This window comes from Coturnix japonica, chromosome 1 (assembly GCF_054131305.1).
Source record: "Coturnix japonica strain WE chromosome 1, WE-NBRP24, whole genome shotgun sequence".
In the NCBI taxonomy this organism is placed as follows: Eukaryota; Metazoa; Chordata; class Aves; order Galliformes; family Phasianidae; genus Coturnix; species Coturnix japonica.
In genome coordinates, this window is record NC_140663.1 from 47,080,724 (window position 1) to 47,091,016 (window position 10,293).

A 10,293-nucleotide genomic window follows, 5' to 3' on the forward strand; every position below is an offset into this window, starting at 1 on the left:
TTGTGGTTTTGTTGCCCTCTTTTTTTAGTGTTTAAATAAAAATATATGTATATAAAAGAAGCTCTGTTAGTTTTATACATTAACTATATTATATATTTTCTACGCGGCCCAAGAGAATTTGTCTTCACTCAGTGGGACCAAGCAAGCCAAAAGTTTGGACATTTATACTTTACATGGTAAGTGTTGTTGCTTTCTTACCAGGAAGATGTGAAAATAGAGAAGCATTGCCCTGAGGAGGCCTTGTGATGCTCAGTGGCTAGTAGAGGGCTTTGCATCCTGTCTGCAAACCAGACAAGAGCAGTTGTGCCCCTGCTTTGCAAGAGTTCTTCAGGAGCCTCTCTGCTTTTAGAGAGGAAGGAAGGAAAGGAGCAGTATTTGGAAATTCTCTTCACCTTATCTTGGCTTGCAGCTTAGTAGTGAAGCTCTGCAACACTTCTTCATTTGTAGCTTTTTTTGCATATCATTTTTCTTAAGAGCATGTTCTGATCTTAAAATGTCTGTACCTTAGCTACCACGCTTACACCAGTTTCCTACTTACAAGCACCTTGCTCTTTGAGAAGCATTCCTTTGCCTGTTTACTGTATTGAACACCAAAAGGTAGAGGTATCCTGCAGTGCTGTGTCAGCAATCACAAACACAAGGGCACTGGAAATATCTACAAGTAGGCATCTGGACACACATATCTACTCCCCATCATTTATGCACTGAAACCCCACATGCTTACAGAAGGATATTTCAACAGGGAGATTGGTATGGAACAGTGGTTTTCCATGATGAAGAATGGGGAGAAGTATTATGTTGTCATCAGGCTGCTTTGAGGAAACATAGAGTGTCTGTAAGGCACTGACACACCAGGGTGGGTAAGCAGGAGGCAAATTTGGTGATGGGAACGTGGAGTTCCTGCATTGCAGGATCCTATAGCATGAGAATAGAGGATTCTGCAGTGTGAAGTTTGTAAACCACATTCTTCATTGGTTCATCAACTTACAAGTCAGTTGAATCAAAACAGCATTTATTGTTTTACAATACTGATGTGGCTTTATCTTGGTTTCTATATCTGTAATTTTTACAAGGACAAAATCCTTAGGGAGATGAACATGGTACAGTGCTTGGAGGGTTGCTCACAGAACTGCTTGATCAGAAACACTGTGTGTGCCAGAATGATATTATATTGATGAATGTGTTGCTATCCCATTGCACTGAAAATATCATCTCAGCACATCAGAGCTTTGGTGCATAGAAGGGGAAGGTGTTGACACAGTGGTGTTGCTAGGAGAAGCTCCTTTTCACCATCTGTAAAGACCAGCTGCCTGACAAAACATGACCATAGCAGGGAAGGACCAGGACCTGAAAACAAAGAAAGGAGAAGGAAATGGAGATTGGCAGTGTTTTCATGCATTTAATTTGTTATCCAGACATTTTTATCCCCTAAATCTTCACAGTGTCTAACTGATCACGGATCTCTGTCAATAAGCAGCCCATTAAGCTTACGATACTTGGGTTTGAGATAACACATTACTCTGCATAGTAATCACACTGAAAAGCTGATTTTAGAGCGGCATTTCTGATGTATAGTAGCCAGGCACTGAAAAGGCACCTGCTCTCCTTTTCCATTTTCTCATCGTATTGATATAAATCTCTGCAGTGCTTTCTGGCAATACATGATGTTCTCATAATGTTTCATCTTTCCTGTTTATATCAAAATTACTTGGTGCTGTAATAATTTATGATTGATGCAATTACAAATGTGAGCAATGCTGAGAGGTCCAGCAGCAGTTATTGCATGCTTTTGAGATGAACAGTGGGTTTGACCACATGGAAGTGAGTGTGCTATATTTTGTCTGTGACTGGATGAATTGCATAGGTTTTCCAGTCCACATTTGCAGATGCTTGTTCTCAGTTCCACTCTTCTCTGTCTCTGGTGTATTCTGATATCAGAAAGTTAAGGAAACTTCAAGCTACAGGTGAGTTTTTCTAGCTAGAATCTTAATTGAAACCAAACATCCATCAAGGAGTGAATTTTTAGTACCTTATTTCCTCAGGGAATAACTGGCATCAAACCAAAAGCTCTGCTAAGATAAGACAGGTGCTGCTGCTTGTGTAATAACCCTCTGATGATGGATTTCAAGGTGGTTTTTGTTGGCTTCAAAACAGGTATGAGACACCTTCCTGCTCTGGGGCTACACTTTGTCACCCTCTTGCCTCTTTGGCCTTCAGGTTTACAGCAAGATAGGCGACGAAAATCAAACGAGTAACTCAGTTGTGGGGTTTGGTTTGATTTGTTCTGGGGGTTGATCCTCTGTGAAGATAAAGCAGGTGGTCACAGCAACCTGTCTTCAGCCACAGGGAGATATCGTCACTGCTGGGTGTCCTGAGGGAAAGACCTTTCCCTGTAGGGCTGCACTGAGAAATGAACAATTTACTTTTCTCTGCTTATGCCTTACCCAAATTACTCTTAATTTTAAAAATAAGCCAGTGTTTTTCCTTCCTATTTTTTGCCCTCTGAAACGTTTTGCTAAGTTCAGTGAGGAGAAAGGACCGCTGACACCTGCAGCTATTCTATGTCCTGTCCTGGCTTTGACTGGGTTAGAATTGTCTTCAGAGTAGAAGAGCTGATCTTCTGATCTTAACGAAGGGAGTTCTGATTCCCCTTTACAAGAAGCGAGTAATGAATGCAATGATGAGGTCGATAGGGGCCCTCCCTCCAGCAAAATGCTGCAGTCACATTTGAGGAAAGCTTTCAGATGTCTCAGCTTGCCAGATCTGCACTTAATTAGGGCTGCCTGCATCGCTGGTACTCAGCAGCAGCAGCATTCAGTTGTCCAGAGATGTAAGGAAACATTGCTGTCCTGCTTCTATAAATGCAGCTGAAGGTAGGATTTCTCCGCACTGAGTGCAGTCTCTTGAAGTGCACTGAGAGCTTCAGTTTACCTCTGAAGACTGGTGCTGATGGTAAGCACAAACATCATTATTTGGCTTATGGAGGACAGATGAAGGACCTACACAGACCATCACATTGTTACCAAGACCCAAAATGACCTTGAAATGTGAAAGCACCCTATTTTATCTTGGTGGTTTCCACTTTGAATGAACCTATATTTGTTCAAACAGCTGCCAAAGAAAAAAAAAGAAACAAAGAAAAAGTAAAACAGGAAATTTTCTAGCACAAAATCTTTGGTGGTTTTTAACCCCCCTGAAGCTCAGTGTGCGGCGTAACGACGTTAAAGCCTTACAGACCTGTAAGCCTGAGCCCAAGCAATGGGCTGACACTCATTTTATCTTACTGAAGTTAGAGATGTGTTAAATATGCCAACTGTGTTAATTCACAGACACCAAGAAGTGAACGTGCTCTGCTGTGATGAGTGAACCCATTGAAAAACCAAAGAGACAAAAGAAATCTGCAGGATGGAAATTACCAAAATATTTCTTTTGTTTAATCACTTGCGAGACTGTTGGTGAAACTGGAGGAAATTTTAAATAAACAAAAGCATTTTTTTCCCCACAATCTGCATGGCTGGCATGTTGTATTAAGCGAAATCGGACCCTCGGGATGTAACGTGATAGGCCCTCCCCTGCTGGGTCATGCATATGTAAAAAAGATAAGGATGAAACTGGATACCTATATAAGGGACCCTCACATTCCAATAAACACCATTTTACCGCTCACCATAATGGTGTAACAAACAGCTGTGACTTGGTCGGGGCCGTCGATACACATTCACAAAGGGACTTGACTTTCCAGGTTACCAGATCGAGGTAACACTGGCATTTCCCCATCCGACTGGCAGGCAGTTCAGCTGGCTAAGATGGAGTGTAAAAAAGTGCTTGAGTGAAGGTGTGTGTGATGGCTTGACTGGGTTCTGGTCTCCTCCTATCTTTGTGGATGGCTTGTTCTTGGAGACAGTGGTTGTTTGCAGCCTTCTGGCAGCCTCCCCGGCACAGCCTGGCCTCACATCCTCCAAACTCCATGCCCAGGGCTTTCTGTCACAGCAGATGATGTGCACACCTGCCTGCGTGTCCTGGTGCATCCAAACTTGCCTTTGTTTGCCCAGCCAGAGCTGAAGTGCCCCAAGAATGAGCCAGAGAACACAGAGGACAGAGCAAGAGAGATGCTCACTGGTCCTGACCTAGGAAACTGGCAGTACTGGTGGGGTGGGCATTGACTTGGGAGCATTTGTGGCAGCAGCTGCTGGCAGGGGGAAGGAGCAGGACTGTGCCAGGTGAGGGGATGGACAGGGATGGCCCAGACACATTGGGAGTAGCAGACGTGAGTCTGCCAGATGAACTGTGGGCAAAATTTGGCTTGTGGAAGCTTCCCACAGTGCCCAGTGCTGAGCCCACAGTTGTGCCTGAGGCAGGGCCTTTGTGGCTTTCTCTTGTGGGGAGGGTTTTACTGTGAAGAGTTGGGGGTTTTTAACTGCCTTTCTGGGCTGAACCCAATGGTTACACACTGAGGTGCCATTTCAGCTGTTCCTTATGCTCAATTAGCTGCCTCTTCAGCGATGCCTTGCCATGACACTTCTGGAAGCTCTTGTAGCATTTTCCCCACAGCCATCATCCTGTGTGGCTTTGAACAGCCAATGTTTCTATGAGCAATCAGGAATACAACTGTACAGCCTGGCACGAACTTGTTTTTATCTGTGGTGAGACTGAGCATGGAACCCTGGAGTGTCCCGTGTTGTTGTACCCCACTGGTACTTGCTTATATGGCACACACCCTAGAGCATGCTTCTTCCTGAGGCCTTTCTTGTACCACTGCTGTACTGCATGGGAATGAAGCCATAGAGCCCAGTGTGAGAGCTCCCTTGTCCAAGCAGCTTGGGAAGGAGCTGTGCTGCCAGAGCACCGGGTCCCATGGCTTTGGTGGGCAACAGCAGGGCTTTCTGCAGGCAGTTGCAGAGCTGAAGAGCACATGAGATGTGCAGAACATTCAGTCCAAAGGAGCAAGCATGCACCCCAAGACATGGAAGACGTTGGAGAAAGACAGTTTTAGCAGAATTATTAGCTAATGCATGTGCAAACATTATAGCCAGTGTACAACTTATTCTGATAAAGGCAACTGACAGAAATGAATAGTGAGTTTTTACAATAATTTTCCCCTCATCTTAGTCATTGCCCTCTTCCTTTCCAAAGGTACGATGGGAAGTGGGGAGAATGATGGCTGCTCTGACACATCCCCTTGGCACATCATCCTCTCCTCACCAACAGGAGAGCAAATGGCCCTGCTGATTTCAATCAGTGGGATGCCATAAGGATGGGAGAAGCTCAGGGTGATGTTGGTGGAGGAGACACACGGTAACAGATCCCAATGCTGCAAGAGGATGCCTGTGCTCATCTGCCTCCATCTGCAGCCGTTCTGATGGACATCTAATACCAGAAACACTGAGTAGCAGAAGGATGTTTCGCAAACCTTTCAGGATTTCAAGTAAACCAGAGTGTAATTTTGGGGAAGCATTAAAGTTGTGATGCAGGTGCTGATGACTGAGTGAATGCAGGCTATTATGAAGACTTTTGGGTCCATCAAGCTGGGTGTAGTGCAGCCTATGTGGAGCCAGTGTGAACAATTTCTCCTTTTAATTAGCTTAGAAAAAATAAAGGAGAAAAGTTTTGCTATGAATCAAAGCAATTAAAAAATACCAGGTGGAAAAACAAGAAGTAAAGAAAAAATGTTTTGAATCCAGCTAAATACTTTGCTCAGCCTGAGAGGCAATGTTTGCTTTCTCTCCTTTCTTTACTTCCCCTCCTTCTCCTTGTCTAGGACTATTCAGCTGAGGAGCATTTTAAATACAGTTAGATGAAAACCGAAAAAGGCTGATCAGAATAAATTACATTTCCTCAGATTCTTTCCTTTTATTTTCTCTCTCTCTTTTTTTTTTTTTTTTTTTTCACAAACAGCCTGAAATCGACAAAATTGGCGTCAGATCTGTAGTCTGTAATGGAAAAATCATACCCTGTTTTTTTTTTTTATTATTTCTTTTTTGGGTTATGATGTTTCCTCCTGCTTGTCCCTCACTGTATGCACAGGGCACGTTACAGCCCTTCTCCCACTTCACTGCTGGGCTTGTTTCCTTGCAGGTTCCCTCTCTGGAGTGGGGCAAGTAAGATTTAACCACAGCAAAGCAATGCTTGCTCAGAGCAATCAGCCCTAGTCCTTTCTGTTTGCAGACATGGCCCTACACACATTTGCCACACGTGCTCTAGAAGTGGGGCCATGACCCCACTGCATCCCCACATGCAAATGCTGACCATGGCTGGAAAATACTGCCGCTAGAAGCCTGCGTTCTGCTCCAAAACTTCTGTATGGGAGCCCACATTCTGTGTACACCTGCCTGCATGTTCCGGTGCACCCAATCCTGCCTTTGTTTGCGCTGGTTGACAGCTTTTCAGTTTCTGTTTGCTTTCCATCCTGGGCTGGAGGTGCCCCCAGACTGTGCCCGGGAACACAGTGCACAGCTAAGGCAAGGGAGGTGCTCACTGGTCCTGACCTAGGAGACAGAATTGGAAGTGTTTGTGCAGCTGCTGGCAGGAAGAAGGAGTAGGACTGTACCAGGTGAGAGAGAGGGCAGGGACACCCAAGAGAGGATGGGAGTAGCATGGATCTGTTGTGTGTAGCACTCAGCTCTGGGGCTGCAGACCCAGAAATCATGTCATGGGCAAAATTGGCTTATGGAAACTTCCCTGTTCACTCCCTCATCTTTAAAATCTCTTATTCCTTCTCAGCAACCGTGGGCTGAACATTTCCTTCAGAAATGTTGCCTTCTTTCATGTCCGTTCCCATCAGGCTCTCTTCCTCTCCCCAACTCCATTCTTTTCCTGCTTAAACTATTTTGGGTGGTCCTGCGTAGAGCCAGAAATTGGATTCCATGATCCTTGTGGGTCCCTTCTAGCTAGGGATGTCCTATATTTTATATCCCTATAACCCTATATTCTATTTGCATAATATCTAAGCAATCATTTTTTCCTGTTATGAGATATTGTTTTTTTTTATGTCCTAACCCATGTTTCTTAGTACTTAAATGTCTCTGGCTTCTTTCTCAGAATTATTTTCAATATTATAAAGGCAGATCTTTAGGACACTGTGGGTATTTATGGTGCTTTGATTCCTCCTGTTGTCTAATGGCACTGATACTCCTTACTAACACCAGCCAAGCCTGGCCCGAACAGGCAGCTGCATCCAATGGTTTCTAAGGCACCTTTTCCTGATACAAAATGCATGCTCCCAAAGTAAGGGAAGGCAATGAAGCTACAAAATGAAAACATCAGTGGTGGGACGTGGATTTTGAGCAGCTCCAGACAAAACCTGTGTGGGACAAGGAGGCTGTGCCGGAGCTCCAAGAAACAGCAGTCAGTGATAGGCAGGCCCTGCCCAGGTGTGCTTCGTTCTTTCTTGATATCTGGGGAGTTTTGGGAAAGGTGCATGCACACAGTGGGTTGATAGTAAGCCTGCATGGAACATGTACAGCAGCACCGTGGTGCCTTGGCTAAAATGGCTTCCTGTTTTATTTGGTTTGTTGAGATTTTAAAGTATTTCTGCAGAGCCTGTTCCTGCAGCTTTCTATTTCTGTGTCTCGGTAACTGAAACTTATGTAAGTTTGCAAAGAAAGCATGCATGAAGTATGGCCACAGATGACCAAAACTCATCCAGATCAGGTTGTTAGAGAAACTTGCCACAAATGAAGGGGAGAAAATGTGCTGCTTGCTGATAGGTGTATTTGTAGCTGTTTGTAGCTTCTGAAAACATGAATCGCTGGCAGCCTTCTTTCACTTGTGTTGACTCAAGACTTTGCTTAATCTGCTGTAGACTCAGCTACACAGGGTGTTCATTGCTGTTCCCCCGTGGTATGTGAAGTCCCACTGACTGTGATCATGTCCCGCCAACCATCTCCTCTTCATCAAAAATTCAAAATGTCATGCCAACATTTTGGAGTAAAATCAGGCATTCCTGGTTTCTGTGTCTTAGAAATAAGACTTTCAGTTTATAGAAGTGTGACTGCATTTCAGCTTGGCCCGCTGAGCTTCCCAGTGTAAGCCCTGTTTCACTGGGCCACTCCTTAGTTTCTTTGCCCTCCTTATCTCAATGACTTCATTTTCCCTCCTCCCTCCACCTCCTATTCCCACTTTCCATCCCTGTCCCATGTGTGGGGCAGCTGACATTGGCATCAGATGAAATCTGCAAGTTTCTTGTACAGAGTGGGAGCTGAAGGTGACCTGGCCTGGGGTGACCTTCTCCATCAACCACCTTCAGAAGTAGCTGAGTTGTTAGAAAGTTGGGAGGTGGCTCCCTTGCAGCATTGTTCTGCCTCAGCTCTGCAGCTCTGGAGCTTCTACTCTTGCTGAAGTCTTATAATTCACCTTCCTAGCACCATGCTCACTGTCAGCCTCACTCCCTCTCTGCACTGAGTGCAAGGCCTCACTGTGCACCATCAGCATTCACCTGGACCAAATGGAGGGCTGGGTTCCCCAGGCTCCACGTTTGCTTCCAGCTTTACCCACTGCTGAGCAGGGAGCAGAGATCAATGATCAATGATTTCTGTTGCTCACTCCCATTTTCCTCAGCTCTGCCAGCCTGAATCTACACAGTGTCTCTCCCTCTCCTTGCTCTGGGCTGGTGACAGTGGCACATCTTGACAGTGTCACACTTCCTGTAATGAACTCCAGATGACTGCCCACTGGTGTGATCCTCCAGTGTACCTCTTCCTCAGCAGATCATCCTTCCCGCCTGCTCTCCTCCTACTTCCCTGGGCTTCCCTGTGTTGACCACATCTTGGTAACCACCAGCCCTGCTGCTCCAACACTGGCTCATTGTGGCCTCACCAAGCAAAGGCAGCTCTGTTCTAAAAGACGTGGCCTTATGGGACAGTGGGTGCTGGTGGCACCCAGCTCAGCTGGTCATCTGGTCTGCCCATCTTCCAAAAGAATTGCATGTGCCTTCTATTCCTCTTTGTCTCCCATGAAGATTCACACCAAGGCTCAATGTCCTATGCTCATTGAAATGATAAGACCTCAATGGAATGAAAACATGGGGTAAAACAGCCACACAGTGACACTCACATAACCAAGCCATGGGCATTTGGGGAGAAGCTGGCTGTCATGGGTTAGTGGTATGCTCTTCGGATTGTTGCCAAGGCCAAAGCATCACATTATGGAGCCACTCTGGGCTGCAGTGAGTGCTATCAATGAATGCCACAGGGGGCCCGGTACCATTCTGGTGATTTATATGTGCAAACGTCTGCCTATCAAAAATGCATGTTTATTTTTCAGCAAATAAATTTAGGCAGCCTGTGATGAGAGCTGGCCAGAACTCACAGAATCGTGCTTCCCAGAAGATGAAGGTGGTGTTCCATTATGTCTGTTATGTTCAAATGTTTAAAGCATTGAATTGCTCAGATGAGGGAAAGGGGTTCACTTTCTGTCAGAAACTCCTCTGAAATTAAGTTATTGTCCAAATACAAGCAGTTGGTCATCCCAGCTTGGGCAAAAAATATGTGAAGCATAGTGAATTTGGGCAGTGCAGTGAGGTGGGGTCCTGGAGAAGCAGGAAAACCCAGTTGGTGGGTGGGAAATTGCTGTCATTGGTGCCCCCGTGTGGGCTAATCCTGCTGAGCTGGGGGAGATGCTTTGCTCCTGTGGGCCATCCCTGACAGGTTTTGATTGTGACAACATGATTTATGCTCTCTATAAATATCCCTCTGGCAAGGGAAATAATGAGCTGGATGACATTTTCCAGACAGCCTCAGGCTCATTGGCAAGATTCTCCCCTGGCATTACCGGGAAAGGAAAAAAAAACATGGCCCGCAGACCTGCACAGCAGATTTACAAGTGATTTCAGAGCCACTTTGTGCTGATCCCTGCTCCAGAACACAACAGAAAGAGGTGGGTCCCCACTTTCCTTTGCATGTCACAATCCCCCAGCTGAAGCCCAACAGACCCTGAAGCCCACATACCTCAGAACTACTGCCATGCTGCATTCATAAGGGAAAAAAATAGTAAGGATCTGAAGTCCTCATTTTAGTTCAGAAAACTGCTTTTCCTTACAGGTGTGGAGAGGACTTGTGAGGGTGCAGGGGGAGAGGGATGAGAAGCTGAAAAATCCTACACATGGTTTCTGTTCCTGATTATGGTATTTTTCAGCTTTTAAACTTGCTGCAAGAGGAAAGTCTACAGAAGGAAGGCATTTAGAGTTCCCGTCACTCCTCAAAGCATCCCATGTTTTTTTGTGGCCCTTGGAACTAATGTCCTGGCCAGTCCAGTGTGACGGCCATTGACCTTGGCTACCTGCCCACTGTGATGGCA